This window comes from Myotis nattereri (assembly GCF_964212035.1).
Source record: "Myotis nattereri genome assembly, chromosome: 3".
NCBI lineage: Eukaryota > Metazoa > Chordata > Mammalia > Chiroptera > Vespertilionidae > Myotis > Myotis nattereri.
The window spans coordinates 166,539,781-166,564,063 of NC_138077.1; the positions used below are offsets into that span (position 1 = coordinate 166,539,781).

At 37.2% G+C, this 24,283-nt stretch overlaps 1 protein-coding gene across 1 annotated transcript in view; it reads right to left on the minus strand.

The window, feature by feature from the left end:
* LRRC7 (leucine rich repeat containing 7) overlaps window positions 1-24,283 on the minus strand; it is a 481,537-nt gene that overhangs the window by 455,188 nt on the left and 2,066 nt on the right. The window lies entirely within an intron of this gene.

The following is a 24,283-nucleotide window of genomic DNA, read 5'->3' on the forward strand; positions in this document are numbered from 1 at the left end:
ATTCTGTATAATGATTTAACTTTAATCAAAACTTTCATTTAATTGGAACGTCTGCTTTTTTACAGGCTGAAGGTGTGTGTTGGTATGTGTTTTCATGTGCTGGTGTATGTGTGTTTGTGTGTGTAAGAGAGAGAGGGAGAGGAAGAGGAAAGAGAATATATGAGAGGTAAGGTAACCTGTACTACCCTATCATAGCATCTGGCATAAAGTACTGTAATTGTGTTTATTCCCCTCTAGACTATAAAGTGATTAAGAATAGAAATTAAGTCCACCCCCACCCCTTGACATAATGCTTCGCACAAAAGAAATGTAATTAGATCAACATATTTTGATAAGTTTTTACAGGGCAAGAAGGAGAAAAAGGAAATAAAAGGAGTAATGAGAATACTGATAGAGAGGAGGAGAATTTCTATTATTGAGGTAAGACTACAAAGTAGCCTTAAGGAAATATTGTATAGGTAGATGCGATAAATTTGCTAATGCCTTATTAATAAGAATAAAAATGGCCATTCCTTGCTTCATCTAATTCCTGTTTAATCTAATTGGATGAAGAAATAGGTAGTTAAGTACCCACCTGATCATCAATCCTGAGTCAAAGATTAGAATTCTTGTGAATTTCCAGATAATATAGAAAAATAAAAAATATTTGTCTTGGCAATATGGGGTTATGAAAAACTGGAATTAGGTGAAGATGTCAAAATACTAAAGATCAGATTTATAAATCTCCCCAGATAAACCCATCATGGAAGCTGGTGTTTTTATTATGCTTTTCTATTGGAAGATTATTTGAGGATCATGTGGCCTTACTTCAAAGCATATATGACTTACGTTTGCTGGGCTGAGATTTTTTTCCTCTTGACATCTATGAAGAAACCACTGTTCAGCCAAATAGCTTCTTACCACCTGCCCTTTTCATGAAGTGGCAGCAAAAATCTCCTCAACATCAGATACTGGTGTAAAAAAATGTAACTAAAATGTAGATAAAGTGGAAGTTCTATGGTAGCTGAACACCCCATTTATTGGCATTAATTACCATTGTTTTTGTTTCTGCCTGTTTATTTTGAGAAAGTTTTTGAACAAATTCAAAAAGTAAATTTAATTAACTTCTCTAACTGCTGGGCACAGCATCTTCTTCTGAAATTCTATCCAGAATCAACAATCAATGATTATATCCTACTGTTTTTATAGGATTTTTGGGGGGTTATTTTCCTGTTTCAATGAATCATTATGATCTTCATCTTGTAAAAAGTAAACTTCACTTTATGTATGGTTAAGATTTCCTATACTTAAGAAAAATAAGCTATATTTCCTAATTACTACTTAATGTAATAATAGTAATAATATTAATAAGCGATTATAGTATTTTATAAATCTTATATTTTAAAAGTGTTTTCTCTCAATCCTTACATCTCTGTAAGAGTAACAGAATTCAAAGAGACTAAATTTCTACACAGATCATATGCTGTATATATTTTTGGTATCTCATATTTTATATTAAGCTGGCTAATGAACTCTCTAGAACTAAGCGTTATCAATAGCTGAACAGCACATCAATTGGCAGATGAAATTAGTCCATGTTTGGCATTGTCAGGATTAACTGGACACACTACCAGAAACCAGGAAAGTGGTATCCAAATGCTCCAAAGGCATATCTTCCCATGACATTCCAGTCAATTCCTGTCCTGGTAATGATTTCTAGAAAAGGCTTTTCAATCCCCATTTTTAATGACAATTTTTTGGAATAAAGTAGGCTTCCTTTATGTAGAATATTATATATTCTTAGGTATCTGCAAAGGTTGCAAACATTCACCATAGCGGGCTGATAAAGCAACAGTTTTCAGCTGTTACATTTATTGTTAATAGTATTCGACTTCGCTGATTCTGATTGCCAAGCAATTCTGTTAAGCACCATGGAAGAATACAACATTAACAACACGAGAGGAAGAGTAGGATCTCACTTTATTGAGACCTACCAAGTGCTAGAAATTTACGGGGTGCTCTATTTACATGATCACATTTAATACAATAACCTGATGAGATAGACCATTATTAGCCTCAGTTTATAGATAAGCTTAACATAGCATTTGTCTTCAATTTATACTCTAGTTGGTGATATAGAGCAAAAAATCAAATTTGTTAACTAAGTTTTGGAAAATATTAGCCTATGATTGGTTGCTTATTTTAAAGAATTAGTGGAATTTCTAAGTTGCAAAGATATTTCATGGGCAATATTCTTTCCTATATTTTCTTCCCATACCTGTTGTGTCCCTTACAACTGTGGAACTGGTGGCCTTCATTGCAGAGAGAGGATGAACATAGCAGAGAACAAAGAATTTATTGCTCAACCTTGAATTTCAAAATAAAGTGTTTAAAGTCCATATCTGGCACAAGAATCAGAGCCAAACACTTGTTGAGACAGAGGTTTTTCTTGGAATTTCAACAGCTGACATTAAGTATCATGGATCATGTTAAGAAAAATGAGCATAGATTATGATTATCAGCCACAGAGTATGAGTGACTGATGTATTAACATCTGATTTATTGCCCTCAAAGGAAACAGGCATTTCCCCAAATAGGAAGAGAAAATAATTCAAAGTGAACAAAACCAGAGTATGGATACCATAGGTGCCTAATGATCAACCCATTATTAGGGTGTTTGTGACAGAAACATCCAACTAGCTCCAATGGCATCTCTTCAAGGATGGTGCTTCTCTTCCCAAAATATAACCCTGAAAGTCTACAAATCTCTTAAAACACCCCAGATCCACAATAGGCAATAGACTGAAGAGGTCTCTACAGACATGGGGTCTCTACATACCCCAGTGAGATGAGAAAGTTTCTTTAATGAAAAGTTTCTGAGATGAGCATGAAGTGTTTATAGGGATGTGTCTGAAGGGATGAAGAGTTGAGGTGAGAAGAACATTAAATACAGATAGCTGAGTGATTAGTGGTCCAGGTAGGATATACAGAAATGTTAAGGGCAGCTGTAGCGAGGGCAGTTGATCCAGTGTTTGGAGACCTCAGCAGTGGCCAGAGAGCAGAGAAAGAGAATGGCATGAGGGACAGCTAGCCCTCCATCAGTACGTCTCCCTCATCCACAGACGCACATGCACATATACATGCACATGCATACACATGGCATCAGCAGCAGCAACTGCGTGGGGGGAAAAAGATAAACAGTACATTGTTCTACACAAAAAGTGATTTTTTTTTTGGCTAAAGATGCTATTTTTGATATAATGCCTATTCTAGTGAAAAAGACACATAAAAATTAAAATATAACATGATTAGCCTTTTGACAGAGACATACACCAACACTTTCAAAACACAGAGGAAGAGCCACTAACTTTCTCTGGAATGAAATAAGGAGAAAGGTTATAGAAAAGCTTCACGAAGAAAGTGGCATTTAGAACTATCACCTAAAGAATGAGTAGAAGTTTGCCAGTATGAGTAGAAGTTTGGCAGATAACCTGGCTTGGGGCAAGGCAGGTTGCATGTTGGAAGCATCTGGTACTTACTATGGCCAGAGTATTAAAGGCATGATGGGAAGGGTTAGAGCAGAAGTCACTGTGTGTATATGTGATCTATGTCAAACATGGTGTTGAACCAGGAGAAATATCCTAAGTAAACCTGCATTTCACAGTCTTAAGGCTGGAGAGCCCCATGGAGATTGTATTGAAAGAAGAAGAGTCCAGAGGAAGTGAAGGCTGGTCAGGGGCGACAGCAGTAGGGCAGAGGAGACATAAGGAGGTCCTGAACTTGGGGAGCAGTAGTGGGCCCAATGAAGGAAAAAGAGTTTGAAAATTAGGAATAAGAGATCATAAAACAAAAGAAAAAGCATATGCTGATAAGGGAAATCAACAAATGACAAATGCTATCAAGGAGGAGGAGATAAAGGAACCCTCGTGCACTGCTAATGGGAATGCAGACTGGTGCCATCACTGTGGAGAACAGTATGGAGTTTCCTCAAAAAACTAAAAATGGAACTTCCATTTGACCCAGTGACCCCACTTCTAGGAATATATCCCAAGAAGCTAGAAACACCAATCAGAAAGGATATATGCACCCCTATGTTCATAGCAGCACAATTTATCATAGCTAAGATTTAGAAACTGCCTAAATGCCCATCAGCAGATGAATGGATTAAAAAACTGTGGTACATCTACACGATGGAATACTACGCTGCTGTAAAAAAGAAGGAATTCTTACCATTTGCAACAGCATGGATGGAACTGGAAAGCATTATGCTAAGTGAAATAAGCCAGTCAGAGAAAGATAAATATCACAAGATCTCACTCATTTGTGGAATATAATGAACAACATAAACTAATGAACAAAAACAGAGATAGAGACAGAGAAGCATCAATCAAACTGGCAAACCTCAGAGGGAAGGCAGGGGAGGGCTGGGGTAAGGGGAAGAGATCAACCAAAGGACTTGCATGCATGCATATAAGCCAAACCAATAGACACAGACACCAGGGTGAGTGAGGGCATGAGTGGGGTGGGGGGGGGGGCAATAGGGGGATAAGGACACATATGTAATACCTTAATCAATAAAGAAAAAATTTAATTTAATTAAAAAAATAAGAGTGTTTAAGTCTGGATGGCTGAGTAAGCAATACAAGCAATAATCAAAGAGAAGTGATTTAAGAAAGAAGACATTTTCTATCTATCAGTAAAGTATTCTATGATATTATCATATTTAACACATGCATACTTAAAAATATCCCAGACAGCAAGCAGGCATTTAGCTATACAAACATGGACAAAATATTATTTCAGGTAAATATATTAAATAATATCGCCTATAACTGATATTACTTAGATACAAGTGTAAAAAGACCATGAACATGTTAGGAGTTTGTAGAGTCTGTGTTTTGTTTCTCAGAATTCAGAAAACAGTTAAGTCCAAGGTTTAACAATAAATGAGATTTCTTAGGATCTTAGATTTTGTTTCTTAGTAATGAACACAGGACAATATTTTACAGAAAGAACAAGTATTTATGTAATGTCCACTAAAGCCAAGAATAAAGTGAGGTAAAAATGACTTTTTTTTACATTAATAGTTCAATGAAAGCCTATTTATATTGGCATCTACTTAACTAAAAATTATATATTTTTAAAAAATTGTTTTTCAATTACAGTTTACTCTCAATATTATTTTGCATTAGTTTCAAGTGCATAGCATAGTGGTTAGCCGATCATATACTTTACGAAGTGTTCCCCCTGATATTCCCAGGACCAACATGCACCATACATAGTTATTACAATGTTATAGGACGTTTTATTTTTCAATGACAATAAAAAGTAACATTTACCAAGAGTTACTGGAATGAATAGCCCTGGCCAGGTTGTTCAGTTGGTTAGAGTGTTGCCCTGAAATGCCAAGGTTGTGGGTTTGATCCCCTGTTAGGACACATACAAGAAATAACCAATGAATGCATAAATAAGTGGAACAACAGCTCTCTCTCTCTCTCTCTCTCTCTCTCTCTTAATCTCTCTCTCTCTCTCTCTCTCTTTCTCTCTCTCTCTCTCTCTCTCTCTCTCTCTCTTTCTCTCCTTCTTCTTCTTTCTCTCTCTCTCTTGAAAATTTTGTAAAAGGAGTTATTGTAATTATTATAAGTAAGTGGCATGCATTAGCTCACCTAATCCTCCCCTAATACCTTAACAGAACAGGAAGACTTGACATATTTTAAACATCAGAAACCAAGACTAAGAAATACGAATCTGTCCATAGTCTTCTAGCTGAAGGGAGACAGTGCTACAGCCTGTTCCAGACTAGTTGAAGTTGAAGCCCTTGCTTCTGACCACAAATTCTACACCATATCCTTTCACGTTTGTCCTTATAATCAATAGAACATGTATTTCATTGTGACTTTGGGCAATTAATTCACTGGTATTTCTAAGGGAAATATGAACTCAATAAAGCAAGCAGTAGGTGGACTAGCATTTATTAAGCCTCAACACATAGTGGTAGGATCTTTACTTGCTCTTTGTATCTGTTGTCCTATGTCATCTTTCAAACACTCTTAGGAGGGAGCTTTGTCTCTTCGGGAACTCAGCTCAGTTTCCACAGAGTGGAATATTTGTGTAGAGAAGGAAGAGAGAATAAGTTTGAAAAAGTTGTAAGTGGAATTTGAAGTCTTGTGAGCTTCAACTTCAGAAATTAAGACTTTTTATAAGCAGTGGGGAACTATTGGAGATCTCCCAGAAGGAAAATTAATTTTACTAGAAAGGCATTCACAAAGATTAATTTGACAGATGGGTGAGGGAAAATAATCTCTGAAAGACCAAGTACAATACCATATTAAATTTTTACAGATTGGAAAGGCGGTAGAAGGAAAGAAAACTTTTAAATGAGTCAATATTTTTAAATTGACAAAAACTTAAAATAATTTTATTTTGGAAGTTTGGTTTATCATCTAACATAACTGGAGACAGTAAGCCTGCTGAGTCTCAGACCAGCTCTTAGTACATCCACTATTTAATAACAGTAGATTTAAGTTTACAATAACCCTCCATTTTCTGCAGTTTTTTATGAGTCCACAGTTCTTCCATTTTAAGATTCATTTTTTGTGAGCAAAGATTTTTATTTAGTTGACATTTATCATATTTGGGATGTTAGGGAACCAAAGACATTATCTTATAAAACATGTAAGATAAAAAAAGAACAATTTGCTAATTAAAATTTTTAGAAGAATGTATTTCTTAGTAACAGTTCATGTAGTTCTTTCTGCTCACTGGAGGCCAGCTGTGTCTTTCTGACAAGGTTGGTGGCCCTCATTTAACTGGCTGTGAGTGTTTTATCACATATTGTACTTCTAAGAAATATTTACTGGGATCATCCTCAACTTACCTTGGCATCCACAGGCTTTTTCCAAGCTTCTCTTTTTGTGTTGATAGTGCAAATGCAGATTGACATCATAAGTACTTCCTTATGTCATGGGACTTATTTTCTTAATAGTGACTTTAGTTATAAATATATAAATTATGTACAAGATATAGACTATTTATTGTCTTTTCAAAAGCTTTGTGTTTTATCTAGCCTGAGATATACAAAAGGTAACTGTATCCCTAAAAAAAAAAGATTAAAATATTCTACAACATGAAAATTTCCTATGTAATAAAACTTTCCTGTTATTCTGTAGCTTTTCAACAAAAAAGTACTTTTTTAGTCTATAAATTAATTAAAAAGGGCATGCTGCCCTTCCTCCTCTTGATCTGGCACAAAGACCTTAACGATACATATCTATTTTTTCTTCCCTAAAAATCATGCTTGCTTCTCAGTGTTGATGAGGATTACAGGAGGAAAAACATATATGCAGCATGCCTAGACGAGTTCCTGAAATGATTGAGGTTCCAACAAATGATTGAGCTCCTTCCTTCTCCTTTTATTCTATTTTACGCAATTTCATTTTGAAGCATTTTTGTGAATGGTTGAGATAAACCATCTCAAGGATGAGAAAGACAAAACTGTAGATCAATATGGCAATCCACACTCAGTGAGCATGCATGGAACACTTTGTGTAGCACTGTGCTGTATGCACAGTGCCAAACAGAATGTGAGAGCAGAGGATTTCCACAGGAAGTGAAAAGGGAGGTAGAATAGGAGTCAACCGGGTGAAGAAAGCAGCCAATGAGAACAGCAGAATATAAGGCTTTTTCAAGGCACCAAAAGAAGACGAACATTCTTGGGCATGTAGGAAGTGGAGCTGCAGTGTTGATACCAACTAGACTTAAGGGGAAAATTATGGATTTCTGTCTGTATACCAATATAAAGGCAAGTCAATAGACCCTTTTCAAAGGGAAGGAAATAAGGTGATTTGAGTTGCATGTCCAAAGTATTTCTAAGACAATATTTGTGCTAGATGTGGGGGTTTTTTTACATAAATTATGTAGTTATCACAACATTTATGTGAAATGAGCATTGTTATGTTCATTTCAAGGATGAATAAATTATGATGAGCGTCAAAATGAACTGTCCTAAGGTTGCCTAGCAAGAAATAGGAAATATTTAAACCCATAATTTTGGTCTGACTGCAATTTTACTATGCATTTCACTCACTAAACCACAGATGCCAGAAAAATAAAATGTTGACAGATATTTGATAAAATAATTCAATATCAGGGTGGCAGAAGGCAAGAGAGTCATATGGGTTGGCCAGCAGGAGTAACAAGAACTCCATGTAAAACAGAAGAGCCCCAGATACCCTCAAAAATGGGATAATAGAGAAATTAAGTCTTGAGAAAATAATCATTTCGTCCACTTTTGCCTCTAAAGTGTGTTTTTTGTTTGTTTGTTTTTTTGCTGCTCAGCCTGGAGTCCACTTTCACAAAAACTGTAAGCAGTCTCAATAGGATATTTAGGATGAGGGAAGTAAGTGATCCCAGGCCCTGACAAGTACAAAAACAAAAGCCATCCTAATGAGCCATATTCAGCAAAATGAGTAAGTCATTTCATCTGTCTCAGATTATCCTGGCGTTGTGCTTTCTCTACCATTTTGCTTACTTAGCTGGGCACAGAAGATATTCATTAAGAGGCGGCACTGCAGTCCCAAATACCTTTTTGTCTTGGAGAGGTCTGCAATACACACTGATAATTGGTGTGAGAAGGTGAAACCTTCCGGGAGTCTTTGTGTGGATGCCACGCTCTGTCAGTCAAAAAAAGAAGAGCTAATCCAGTGCAACCCTATCTGTGCTCATAAGGTAATTGAAATAATGTTGCCTGACTCTAAATTTGTTGATTATTTATAGCTGAAAATAAATAATGCCTATGTTTTCTCGCAAATTCTGCAATTGGGGATAAAGTATTTTTCTGTTAAAATAGGAAGTGAGAAATTATAAAATAATTATACTCTAGAATGGTAATTCTTGAGTATAAAAATAGTGATTTTCAAACATAGCAGTTTTTCTTGTCTTTGGATTTATGCATTAAAATTTTTTTTACTATTTTACTTGATAAAAATGCTCACAATGACAAAAATGTTTGAAACCACTTATCTAGTGGTGATTGTTTTACCATTTGAAGTGGTTTCCAAATAACACAGGAGGTCAAACATGAATGATCTAATTCATTTACTTTTGAAGAAATTATTTTAATTGGAAATAGTCCTATTTTTATTTTGTTTGAAAAAAATAAAATTTTCTTTGTGAAAATATGGCTCATGAAATACACAATGATTATAACTCAAAGTCCTAGATAAATTAGAACCAAACAAAAATAAATTATAAAAGGTTTTAAACATTAAGTGGCACTTCAGGATATAGCTTTATCAGCTGACAACTATCTTGAAAGTCCCAAAGTACATCCATTCTTAAAATCTAAATTACTCCATATATCCTCCAGATTTTCAAAAAGAAATAAAATTCTGTTTCATAACTAAACCTTGGTGCTTAAGAAGATATGGTATTCTGTTTCCCCAAGCCAAATTTGAATTGCTATTAACCTAACTTTCAAGATGAATGTTACTTTATCTAAGTGCCCCATGCTAGGAAAATAGCAGGATATAGCAAAAGGAATTTATTTAAGAAATTTGTAAAATGCACTTCAAGTCGATCAGAGAAGAAAATTCAAAATATGATCACAAATACTACTATATTAAATAAATCTGTATGCTGGGGGCAATATTGACAAAGAGAGAGAAAGAGAGAGAGAGAGCTAAAGAACTCAAAATTGATACCCACCACTGCCATTATCTTTGGTGCCAGTCCACTTGAAGGTGATTATGTTATGGTAGGAAAACTCTTTCAGAGTATAAATGCTAAGACAATGATTTGGGAAGAGTTAGAGTACCTAATGGCATCACTGGGCCTTGATACCAGCATGGATGTTTACCCATTCACTATCTTGCCATTCCACGCTGGGTTACGCGACTTGCCCTTGCCAATGGAATGTCAAAGGACATGAAATATGCTATGTCTGAGTAGACGCTTCCGCTGAATTGAATGGGTCAGTTTGGCCCTTTGCTTTTGCCCTCTTCCACAACAACACATCCTAGATAAGGGTTACTCCTTCAGCCTGGATGCTGGAGTGAGATGGTTGGGTGAACAGAGCCAAGCAGAGTTATGGCTGCCTCATAGATCCGTAAGTGAGAAATAATTTGTTTGGGGTTGTAAGCCACTGAGGTGTTTTGGAATTGTTAGTTACCACTGCAAGTGCTAACTGGAGGAGGGGGTAAAATAACTATGCATCTTACAGAGTTAAGCCACTCATTGTTGGTAACTTGAAGCTGAAAACATTCCAAAATAATGAATCGGTAATGTGTACATGAATAAAGGATTATCACTTTACTAATATGTGCACTCTCTGGGCAGCAATTTACAGTGTGTCCTAAATGACAGAACTTAGCATCAGGATATTATAAATGGGAAGGGTTCTCGGGAAGGGTCCACATGGGGATATCTGCAAATGTGTGTGGCCTTGACCAGAGAGATCAACAGTATGGCTATCTGGATAGATACAGGGCTAGAAGAGGATACAGAGTACCCGAGCTAGATTGTTTAAAACAAACTATACCGACCCTTCTGCTCATCACAGTAAACAAATATAAAAAATCAGGAGTAAGTTGTTCTTTCCAAACTTTAAAGCATAATGGGGAAAAAAAGATGGAAGAATTTAGTATTCAGAAGGGATGGATATTATTAATTCATGTTGTCTTTTCCAAAATAAATAAATAAGTAAAAGAAAACCAAGATAGCGATATAGAGTGAGTCACCCAATGATCATTTATTGAAAACAGTTTTTCTTAAAAAGAGGCTTTAATTATTTTCCCCTCAAAAGTATCCACTATGTTTCCAGTAACTTTATATAGGGTGTTTATAATTTTATAAATTGATGCTCCGATTCATGTTTTATCAGTATGTCAGCCAGTTGTTCACTTTCCTTCACATTAGTAGCAATGTTCTAATTATACTCGAATAGAGTAGCTCCCTCTCCAGGATTCTCCAGGCAATAAATTGTACCTCCATGTATCCAGTTATTTCTGTGAGAAATCTTAGAATCATTCTTCATACCACACTTTTTCTCATTAGCCCTATCCCACTATCAATTCAACAATGAATCCAACAGGTTGTATAAAGCATACCTCAGTTCTATCTACCTCTTTCCATTTCCACTCCCAAAATGCAAGCACAAGATATGGTAATCACTTACCTAACCTTCTGTAAACATCTCCAAATTTATAAATCCCTTCCTCCACTCTGGCCTTCTTCTGTTTAAAAAATGCTTAATGACTTTGTGTAGGATAAAAATATTTAATTCTTTAAACTGGTCAATAAGTCCTGAGAGGATTTGACTTAGGCCTGTCTCATATTATGCCAATCACCCCTGGCTCCCTAATATCCAGCCTTTTTTCAATAGCATTGCCTTCCACTGCACCATCTTCTCAGGATTTGCAGTCTTTGCATATGCCATTTGCCCAGCTGGAATTCTCCTGCTCCCTCTCTTTGCCTTGGTAACTCCTATCAACTTAGAGGTCTTATGTAAATACTAGAGGCCCAGTGCACGAATTCATGCACCATTGGGGTCCCTCGGCCTGGCCTGTGGGATGGGGCCAAAACCAGCTCTCCGACATCTCCCGAGGGGTCCCGGATTGCAAGAGGGTGCAGGCCAGGCCAAGGGACCCCACCGGTGCACGACTGGGGCCAGGGCAGAATGCAGGAGGTTGGCCATCCGGGGAGGGATCATGGGAAGGCTCCAGGGCATGTCTGATCTGTCTCACTCAGTCCCAATCAGCCGGACCCCAGCAGCAAGCTAACCTACCAGTTGGAGCATCTGCCCCTTAGTGGTCAGTGCACGTTATAGTGACTGGTCTACCGGTCAACTGTCTGTCCCCTGGTGGTCAGTGTACATCATAGCAAGTGGTTGAATGGCCTTAGCATATCATTAACATATTACACTTTGATTGGTTGAAAAGCCTACTGGACGACCTGACACTTAGTACATTAGGCTTTTATTATATAGGATCAGTTCAGCCCTGGTGGGTGTAGCTCAGTGGTTAGAGTATTGGCCGGAAGACTGGAGGGTCTTCGGTTCAATTCCCAGTCAAGGGCACATACCTGGGCTGCAGGTTCGATCCTGCATGTAGGAGGCAACCAACCCATGTTTCTCTCTCACATCAATGTTTCTTTCTCTTCCTGGCCCTCCCTCCCTTCCCCTCTCTCTAAAAATCAATGGAAAAATATCATTGGGTGAGGATTAACAACAATAAACAAAAAATCAGTTCATCAGAGATGCTACTTCACCTGCTACTTCACTCTTTATTATATTCACTCTCAGTACTTTGGTCTCTTCCTTCTTAGTACTCATCAGAACTTGAAATTATATATCCTTAGAGTGGTTATTTGTTCAATATCTGCCTATCCCTTTGGATTATAAGCACCATGAAATAAAGGGCCCCATTTGTAATCAGCCTTACCTGGCACAGGGCCTGGTACAGAGCAATAGCACAATAAATATTTATAAATAATGCATGAATAAATGCATGAACTTGAGTAAAATTTATTAAACTGAGAAAATGTTGCTGATTTCCATAGGTGTGGTAGATTGTTTGTTATAAATATTGTCCCAATAATCTACAGAATGAGAATATATGTATTAACCTACAGGGTTTCTTTTTTTATAACTCAGAGGAGTCACTACTGCATTATACAAGAACAGTAGCAGAGTGCTTAGACTTCTGAAGTATCAAAATATGAGTGTATGCAAGATTACAAACTGAGAAACTCATACTGCTTAAAATCTATAAAATTTTATCAAATAGATCAACCTCTGTATCTTTTGAATATAGCTTTGTTAATTATTATAATTTCAATCAGTCATAGAATAGGATGCATTTTTCTATTAAAAATCTAAATTAGAGGCACGTTTATATATAACATCGCTGTCATTATGATGCCATAAACTGGACATCAGGATACCACTTTCACTAGAATTTCACTCAATAAATTTGAGAGGAAGGGAAGGCTCGGTTATCTTTAGTAACAAACACCATCCCCAAATCCCCAAGTCTTAACACAACAGCACCCTGTTTTTTGCTCATGCTACATGTTGAATACATGTATGCAAGGATGACTAGTTGTTCAGAGACCAGGCTGATGGAGGCTCCATTGTGACACAGGCTTCTGTAATTGCTACATCAGGGGAAGATCAAAAGAGTGCACTGGATCATGAATTCTTCTACTCGGAAGAGACACACCTTACTTTTTCCTCCTCTTACATTAGCCAAAGTAAGTCACATGCCAGCCTAACTTCAAAGAGGGACTGGGAAGTACAATCTTATGCTGTTATCAGAAAGGAAAAGGCAGACTTTGAGAGGAACCACAGTAATGGCTAGGAGAGTCACTTAGAGGCATTCAGAAGCAAAAGTGAAATCATTCATTCACATACTATGCTTTTTTGAGCTAGTTTGCTAGTGATAAAATATCAAATGGGCTACTATGTATATGTGTTGGTTTTGGAGACAGCCATTTAAACAAACAATTACTTAAGGATGCTACAAAGAAAGCATATTCAAAAATTGAAGCATCCCAGAAAAGACCAACTATAAGTGATCTTTAGGAGATCACACAAATCACACAATTAAAGGGTTTGATCATTTACAACAAGGTTTGTTTAAAAAAAAAAGAGTAATTAAGGAACTCTAAAGTTTCATTCAATTACCTATTTTTATCCAACAAAGCACTCTAAAAAGAATTTACCAACTTAATATTGATCTTTACTCAGCTTAAGAGTAAGTGTCTTGCCCTGGCCCACATGGTTCAGTTGGTTGGAGCATTGTCTGGGACACAGAAAGGTTGAGGGTTTGATTCCCAGTGGTCAGGGCACATACCCAGGTTATGGGGTTCAATCCCAGTTGGAGTGCATCCAGGAGACAACCAAATGTTCCTCTTTCATCTCTCTCTCTCTCTCTCTCTCTCTCTCTCTCTCTCTCTCTCTCTCTCTCTCTCTCTCTCTCTCTTGCCGGAGGCCGGTCCATCCTTGCTGTTTCAAGGGACCTGGCATATATGGCATACTGTTCTTAATATGTTTGCTCACCTTCTTGGCACTAAGTGTTTTAACCAAGGTCACCTCTCTGAGAAAGGTTGTTTCCCCAGGTAGGGATTTTTCCCCTGAAGTTAGGGAGGGAATAAAACCCCTTAACTAAGTGCCAGGCGGGTAATTAATCACTTTAACTAGGAACAATCATGCTTAAGCTACATAATCTTTACTCCCTGGAATGGAGATAAGAAACGCCCTAACCTTTGGAATAGAGATTGATAGGATTGGAATCAACTGGTATAAATGCAGATGTAACAAGACAACAGGACACAGAAACTGGAGACAGATCCTAGAAACAGAACCTAGAGACAGAAGAACTTCGCTGGAGAGAACATGGCAAAAGATCCTGGACAGAAACTAGACACAGAACCTAGACACAAAACCTACACAGAACCTAGAGACAGAAGAACTTCGCTGGAGAGAACATGGCAAAAGATCCTGGATAGAAACTGGCCACAGAACCTAGAGACAGAACCTAGCGAGAGAACCTGGCTGAAGAACCTAGAGACAGAACCTGGCCACAGAACCTGGAGAACCTAGCAAGAGAACATGGACACAGAACCTGGCTGGAGATCCTAACCAGAACTTTGCTGGAGATCCTGACCAGAACTTGGCTAGAGATCCTGGCTAGGCTGCTGATCAACTGAACACTGTCTCCGTGTCATTCCTTCTTGGCCGACTCCGTCCACACCTTTGGGGACCCCTGGACCTGCTGTGGTTGGACCCCAGCACTCTCTCTCCTCTCCCCCCCCCCCATTCTCTCTCTCTCAAATTCATAAAAACATATTCTTGGGTATTTTTTAAAAAGTATCTTCCGTGACTCAAATCCAAAAGAGTGTGTAAAACCCTTCAAATGGCATTTATAGAGTTTTTGGTTGCCTTCCTTTTCAGAGTAAATACTAGAAGCTATAATATTTTTTACAATGTGAACCTATCAGACTGTAATTATTATTATTATTATTGATTTTTAGAGAAAGAGGAAGGGAGAGGGAGAGAGAAATATAGATGTGAGAGCAAAATTTATATTGGCAGCTTCCTGCACGCCCGCTCCTGGGGATCGAGCCCACAACCAGGGCATGTGTCCTGATGGGGAATCAAACCAGCAACAGTTAGGTGCACAGGATGATGCTCAACGAACAGCCACACCGGCCAGGGCCAGGCTGTAATTCTTGAGTCCCAATAAAATGTTCTGCCCTCAAATATTATCATTAGATCCTATTTTATCCATTGTTAAGCAATAACATAAAAACAAGGGACATTCAAGACAAGAAAATATTCATCATATACCCAGAATCTAAATTCAACTTTCTTTTTATCTGCATTCCTATGTTATCTTCACACATAGTCATACAAATAAATTCTACGTTGGAAAAGGAAAGATTAAGAACAAAGTCTATCCTGAAAATTATGGATAACTTTACACATGCAAAGAAGAAGAGTACCCTTGAGGCTTGGGGCTGTCCTGGACCCATGCAGAGCCAAAAGAAGTGACAATCACATTCCTAAAACGATTACAAAGAGACTGACATGTTATTCCCTTAGCAGCCACCATAAAACCATGTCCTCAGGGCTGAATTTATGCTAATTAATGAACAGTGGAGAGTATAACTCCTGCCAACTGCTACAGAAGACTGGTGCCCTTGGCGTGGCTCAGGGAGTCTATTTAGGGTGAGATCCATAAAGAGCCTAAGAGCCTGACATATATACAATTATATTTAGAAAAAAGGATTCTAAACACTGTTCACATACAAGCCTTGCTCTAATGTTTTTACTCACCAGCACATTTTAGACTTTAAGATAAATGCATTCTCAATTTTACCCATTGCCTTCCTAGTTTTTCTGATACATGTTCATAAAAAAGCATGCATCCCAATCTCAATATAGAATGTGATCCTGTTAATCCATATATTCATTAACTATTAATTAAGGTTATTCTCCTCACAGTTTTAATATAAAAATAAATATGCGCTGCAGTTCTAGTACTTTCTTCTTGTGCCAAAGCACAAAAAATGAATCACCTTTGCACCTCTCTTCACTCATTCATAACCCACTTTGGAGGCTACTGTTTTGGGTCTCAGCAGCTTGCTTTCTGTCTGCAGGAAGCAAACCTTAACTATGTCCAAATAGAAAAAGCAAGGATGTAAGCAAGAAAACGAGGGGGCAACACAAAATGCCCTTCACACCTTATAGCATAACACTAAATAAGCTCATTAAATGAAGTTAGATACTTTGAAACATAAAACAGGTTTCATTATGGAGGTGATTCAAACCCCGGACTGGTAAAGAGAAGACACGGTGTCTTCTCTCTTACCACCTAGTCTAGGACATTTAGGATTTGTCATGTAAAATGGTGTGTGGGATTGTAGTCAAAGATACAGAAATATGTTCCGTTCTATCACACCCACGAGTCCCAGAACAGTACACGGAAAGCTGGCATGAATAGAATTAATCTACAAATGAAAAGCACAGCTAATGCACTGATCTGTAATAGACTAATGCAGTTACCATATTTTTTTTTCAATTTCAAACATTATTGCTGTACTAAGCCATTTTAATTTGCTTTTTAGGGGGCTATTATATGTGACTATGTAGGTATGTCTTGTTTAATCAAGGCTTTTGTTTGTAACTATTTCCATATGTTATTGTTTATAAACCAAATACATATTTTAAGAGACGTACATAATTTTAAAAAATTTTGTAAGTATTATTAATATGTTTTAGCAGTTAGGACTAAAACATCTTGTCCTAAATTTTCCAAGAACTAAAGTTTCTAAAAAGAGTGGACTCAAAATATTAGCATTAGAAAAAAACACCAAATGAGAAACGTTTATTTTAAATTCATCTTATGAAAGTGTGACAGGTATATAAACAGTATTTAGTGGTAAGGGGAAACTTATTATTTCAATGGACCCTTCAAAATGTAACTTTGTAATGCAAAAATATTTCATAGAAATGAGTATATTTAATGAATTCCAAAATGTATCATATTTTATTTTCTTGATTATGTTTTCCTAATTAATATTTAAGACAATATTTTATAGAAAGGCATAACTTTACAGTAAATCTTGTTTATGGTAAGAAAACTCATTAATTGCTCTTTAATGAAGTTAATAAATTTAGAATAAAATTCCTTTAGTTGGCATTATACTAAAAAGATACTAAAATAATTTAAAAGAACATTTTAATTTTCATTAAAAGGGTATAGTATCCAAATTTAGAGTGCTTTAATATTAGTGAAATAAATTTAATTTTTCTACAATAAAGGTATCTTTTTAAAAATATTTTTATTGAATTTTAGAAAGAGAGGAAGGAGAGGGAGGGAGAGAGAGAGAGAGAGAGAGGAGAGAGAGAGAGAGAGAGAGAGAGAGAGAGAGAGAGAGAGAGAGAGAGAGAGAGAGACATCAGTGTGAGAAACATCAATCGGTTGCCTTCTGCATGCACACCCACCGGAGACCAAGCCCACACACAACCTGGGCATGTGCCCTGACAGGGAATCGAACCAGCAACTTTACGGTGCATGGAATAATACTCACCCAACTTAGCCACACCAGCCAGGGCAAAAATAAGTGTCTTTTAAAAATCGAATATGTGATAGATGTTAAATTTATAGCATTAAACTGCCTAGACAAATTCAAATGGAGCGATAAAGCAATTACCCATAAAAAGTTAGGCCAAATAAAAACTCAGGCCAAAATTCAGGCCAAAAATGAAATAAGAAAAAAAATGTATTTGTGTGGGGTCATCATAATGGCCTGGTTCATTAACTGAATTTATTGGATTAAAGTCCTTTTCCCTGTTTCTCTTTGCTCAGATGAAAAGAACTCCAATAGTTTCAAGGGTATGGTTTTACTGATAGAGTTTGGGAGCTGAGAGATCTGGTTCCATTTCTGTTTCTGTCACTAATTGTTGTGTGCCATTCAGCAAGAAAGCAAACTTAGCCTTAGACAGTGTGGGTCAGTTGATTGGGCATTGTTCTGTACACCAAAAGGTTGCTGGTTTGATTCCCAGTTAGAGCACATGCCCAGATTGTGTGATCCCCAGTAGGGGGTGTGCAGGAGGCAGTTGATGGATGGATGTTTCACTCTCACATCAATGTTTCTTCTCTCTCCCTCTCCCTTCTTCTCATTTTCTCTCACAAAAGAAGAAAGAGGAGGAGGAGGAGGAGGAGGAGGAGGAGGAGGAGGAGGAGGAGGAGAAAAAGAAGAAGAAACTTTCCTGGCTCAGTTTCCTCTTTGGTAAAATAAGACCTTTTCAAGAATTTTCCATCTCTAAAGTGTTATGAATTTATGAAATAGTAAGATTACAGCTGTGTGTGTATGTGTGTGTGTGTGTGTGTGTGTGTTATAAAACAGAGAAATTTCAGCTGTGTGTGCATCTGTGTAGTATGCCCAATGTTCAACAATATGGTATTGCCCTAAGGACTTTGCTAATATTTAACAATCACTGAAAGTTTAAATAGGTGTTTGATTTAATTATGATAACTTTTATAATTGTCTTGAGAAAGTAATCACACTTGAAATGAAGAAAATTTTTTTATGGCTTCAATTACACTGACTCAGAATAACACTGGAGTAAATATTTAATGTGATGTCAGTGCTCAAAATATGTGGTCTGAGGTGCACCTCCATCCTATGGACTATAGGATGCTTACTTATGGTAAGAATTATAATGGTGAATGTATTAGATGCGGAACACATGAGCAGTTACTGCTTAAAAAGTCTAATTGCTCCCACTTTTAAATTATTTTAGTTATACATTTGTGTCACATTAAGTCTTTAAATTTAGCTGACACATTTTAGCTTTGTGTCCATCATTAACCTTTTTAGTACAACAAATGTCTTCATAACATTTAGGCACTGTCTCAGTAAGGCACATTTCTTGCCTTTCCTTCTATTGCCAAATAATTTGATAATGCAGCCAGTCAGCCATAAATATTTTGCCACTACACAAAAGTATCTTTATCTCTTTCAATATTATAATAGCCTAAATAGCTACAATATTTTTTTCTTGGTGAATTCAGTCAAACAGCTCTTTTTCAACTATTCTTCCCATCTTTTTCTCCTGCTAGCTCTGTATTTACATTACTGCCCTCTCTTTCTCCCTCTGAAAGTCTCATAATGATAGTGATAGGACATACACTATCAGTATTTTTCTTTTCAGGCTAGCTACCTCTTCCTTGTAATTGCAACTTATAGCTTCTCATTTGTTTTCAGACTACTTTACGTCTTGAATAGCACAAAATTTAATTCTACCTGAACACCCCCCCCAAAAAAAAAAATATAACACACACACACATACATTTACATGTATTCTACAAGTTCCTTGTTTTCACTTAACAAATTTGTTATGCTACTACCCTGGGCATGGTATCACTACCATGTGTTCAGTATCTGGTGTTCAGTATGCTCTCAGCCTTACTGAACTTCATGTGGAGCAAAAATACTCTGGCACAACTGAAGGAAAGGCATCTTTAAGAAGTCAGTAAATTAATTCCTTAAACAATGTAAGCATCTACTCCATTGTTAAAAATATTTAAATAGATCATGTCAATGCTAATGTAAATTTCAATACTTCATTTTTGGCAACTAGTGTTGCTTTCATGTGTATTAAGTAAAATAATATTTTGTATAGAGGTTTTAAGTAATTTATCAAACTGAACAATGGGATAAAAATGAGTGTGTGCAGAAAATCCTTTGGGTAATTAAATTTACTTAATAATTTTCCATATATCATTGAATAACAAATGATAATTTTTCAATCGTGGTTAATAATTTAAATAGCACATACATTAATTCTCCAGAGGCTTATATATCAAATATGTCACCAGTTTCAAACTAGATATGACAGCTATTGACTCAAAACTTGCTTTATTGAAACCTTCCTTAATGTACTTTCATATGAAAGGTTGTAATAGCTTATTAAATGTTTCTGCCATGAATTAATTATGCCAAGAAGATAAGCACCAGTATATATTGTACTAATATTAAATGGTCACAAAAGCAATATGGTGAACTATTGCCAAATATTTAGATCACTTTGAAAAGCTAGTTCAAAATGTTAATTTTTCTTTATTCTTTAGGAACTAGCTTTATGATCTATAAGTTTCAGTTATTTAACAGTCACCAATGTGTGCCAACGAAGGAAAGAGCATAGTATGAAAAAAAAAGGTACAAGAGCCAAATCTGAGTTTAAATCATCACCACTTTTTAGCTATTTTAAATAGACTTGTCACTTGTCTTTGAGTCAGTTTTCTAAACTTTCAAATGGTGACTGATGCTTCCTACAAGATTACTTTGAAGCAAAACACCTGACTCATGGTAGGTGTTTAGTAACAGGTAGCTGCTGTTATGACTGTGATTACAATTCATGCACTAAGGAAGTAACATGACAAGGGATGGGTCCTGATTAAAAGAGCTCATGGATTTCTGAGTGTAACCACCTAATTCCAAGATAGGAAATATACATATTTAACTATTTAAATGGCATACCTTTAAAATATAGTATGCCATCACTATACACAACCACACACACATACATCAGTATAGGAAAACTGGTTTGTACCAAAAAGTTTATTAAACTCTTCGAAATTGTCCAAACTACTTTTCATATACTACTCTGTCTTAGCATTTGCTATGCACTAGGACAATAAAATAGCATTTATTACTACCTCTATTTTATAGCATTAAGAGGCTGATTTATGTTACCTAAGATCACACGTTAATTCTGGAGGAACCTAAGGTTTTCTTATTCTTCTTTCACTACCTCAGAATGATGCACTACAGTGTTTTCTATAAAAACATGAACATTTTTAATGATGCAAAGCTGATTCACAAAACACAGCTAAAATCTTGATAAAGGAAAATATTACGTGGCCACGATCTTCCACTGTTGATCTTCAGTGCTACTTCTAGTTTTGAGTTTCCATTTATAATTTATGATCCCGTATTTCAATACATATGCTTAACCTACCATCTATGTATCTCCTTTCTGCTTTTGTGCTTTCTCAGAATAGAATTTAATTGTCACACTACATGGTCAGATTGTGCTTTAATATTAAATTTCCATTTTAAATTCTGAGGCATTAAAAACCCTCCACTGAATACTGATCTGGCCCCTAGATTAAAGAGATTCAAAGTGAAAAGTTCTCAGAAGATCCTAGAATCATCTCCAATGTATCTTTCCTTGAAGATATGGATTACTGAATGGTCAGTTCGCTTGGCACAAACTAAAGGTCTATTCTGTGTCACAGACTTGAATTGACGTTTCTCCCAAAGTCATCTTGCAAATTTACATGACTTGCTGAACTCACCTGAAAAAGAATACGGATGATACTGTACAAAGCACTTACTATTACTGAAAAGAACAAAATACTCCAAATAATGTCTTTTATTGATGACGTGGTTGTTATAATTGTTACACTCAATAAACTACATATATTCTTTAAATAAATAATTCTCCAAAAATCATAAAATAATTTATGTGAAGAAAAAAATGTAATAAGAATCCAGAGCCCTGGCTGGTATGTCCAGTAGTTAGAGCATCTGACTGGGAACTGAAGGGTCATGGGTTCCACTCCTGGTAAAGGGAGTGTACTTGGGTTGGAGGTTCGATCCCCAGTCCCAGTCTGAGTGCATGTGGGAGGCAATCAATTGATGATGTGTCTCTCTCACATTGATGTTTTTCTCTCCCTCCCTCCCTTCGCCTTTCTTTCACTCACTCTAAAAAAATCAATGGGGAAAAAATCCTTGGGTGAGGATTAACCAAACAAACAAAGAATACAGAAATAACTCAGATAGTAATTTATTGATCGTTGGTTACTTTGTGCATTCTGTTCATTTGAGTATGGAATGAAGTTATAATATCATGGAATGTGTGATCCACCCTTAAAGTGTGGCCACAGTTATCAGAAGATAAAATTATAGTTTGACTTAATGTAATTTTGGTGATCAATTAAAACATAACATCTTCAAATTTTCAACTGTTCTATAAAATAGGCATTTTAATTGTGAGTAAAGAAATCAGAATTTTATATCAATTATTACCATGTAGTAGATACTGAAAATAAGATAGATCTAAAAAAAAAAAAATCCTTGAGAATTATCACCACATGGGTAATAGTTATTTAATGACTTTTGTAAGTGATAAAAATTCAGTGATATTAACTATACCTTCACAATTTTTAAAAATCCAAAGTGAACAAAACTATATGTACACAAAAACACTTTAATCAATATGTTGTATGCTATAGAGGTCCAGAAAAATTAAAAGCTTACAAAAGAAAATAAAATGCTATTTTAATTAAGAAAATTTTAATGCCAGCCTAAAGTGGTGCTAAAATTCTGACTAAAACATGGCAACTGGAATTGAAACAGATTTAGTTCTTTAAGAAGTTGTTTCTAATTCTGAAGCCACATATGTGCAGGCACACGTGATGGAGAATGCAAGGGTTGCCATGGTAAGTACACATCTTTTCTTGGACAGTCAAGTATAAAAATAAAATGTAGAAAAACTCTCACTTCATAATATGTCATGGAAATTGACTCTGCTTCCCCTACCACAACAAATTAGTATGATGCAATGCAGTATAGGACAGAAATAGCCCACACTTTAAAAACTTCAGCCCATTAAGATGGCTTATAAAATATGGAGTGAAAAATAAAATAAGAAATCTCCAAGTTAGGTAACTCTAATTAAATGATGGGTCGAGAGCAAGTTCTGCCTCCATGAGATTAATAATCACAGGCCAGGACATTCCACAGGCCTGAGAAATCTCCCCAGGAGTCCCAACACAGACATAGTTAAACATCACCCTCTACATACTTTAGGCCTAAGCATCTAATTTTTAAAGAAAAATAAAATCATTCCTACATCCTAGCTAAATTTCTCATCCTGTCCTGGATCAGTGGTTTTCAAGAAGCACGGATTTGACTCTGACCTACTGCCTTTTGCAAGAAGATCTTGTGGTGCTTCTCTTAGAGTCTGTGAAGTCAGCTCAATGTCGCCTGGATGGAGGCGTGACACTTGGACTGGGGAGGTGGCAGAATCTGTTGCTAATCCCAGCAGGTTCCCAGGCGCTGGGGAACCCACGTGTGCAGGGGCTGGAGAACTTTTCCACCACATCTCAGAGACGGAATGCTTCACTTTTAAATTGGAAGCTGGCTAGGCTGAGGGGCATGGTGGGAGCTGGGCGGTAAGAGAGGGAGAGGTGGGCAGCATAGAGGGTTCAAGCAGTTCACAGGTATCTATCTACCTAAGCTCTCCACCATGTATCCCCCCCCCCTCCACTCCCGTCAACTTTAATATTTTCCCCTCTTATAGGAGGACTTAGCAACTGGGATACTGAGCATCTCATAGGCTCAGCCTAGAACAAAGAAAATCGAGTTCCTAATACTGTATCTCCCTGGTTGGAGAGATCACGTGTCCTGCTTTCGCTGGAATGCACTCTTGTCGCCCACGCTAGAAAATCTCTATTGTGCTTAGAAATTTGGTCCAGGTACAAATATGCTCACATACAAATTGCTTGACATCTATCAAGAGGCACATTGCAACGAATGCAGGTACGCACAGGCACCTGCTGACCTAGTTACCAATGCAGGTAGAGGCGATGCGTGGAAAGTGTGCTGGGAAAGTCACCAAAAGGAGCAGGTGGAGGATCTTTATGTCTCACCGCACCCCCTCCCTCCTAATTCTTTCTGAAGGGGAACTTCGACAGGAACGTGGGAGCCGTGGGAGTCGCAGATGGTTCCCTTCTGAAGCCAATTCCCGGGAGTTGAGAAAGTGACCCCTTCCCTGCTCTGCCTGCGCTGCCCCCTCTCGCCCAGCCCACAGGCTTTGTGACTTGGTGGGGAGGAGACGGTGCGGGAGAGGGGAGGGCGGAGGCGGGTCCTTTATTCGGCCCGATGGCCAAGAAGTAGTACCATGGAGCAAGGTTGCAGCCATCCCCGTCACTGTGAAGTCACACATTAAAGACATTCTACGCCTCCCCATCCCCGCAACCCCCGTCTGGACTCGGCCAAGCAGTTAGCCTAGAGACCTTCGGAAACCAATCTAATGGCCCACGAGCCGGGGTGCCATGATTATGGGGATGTTAATGGACTTCCCTCCCTCTTTCCCCGCCGGATCCGAAACTAGTCCTGCATCCTTAATGAGTCCAGGAGGAGGACAGAAGGTGCTGGAGGGGGCTGGCGATGGGATTGGGAATGGTGCGGGCTCACCGGCTTCGCCGTGCAACACAAAGGAGCTGTG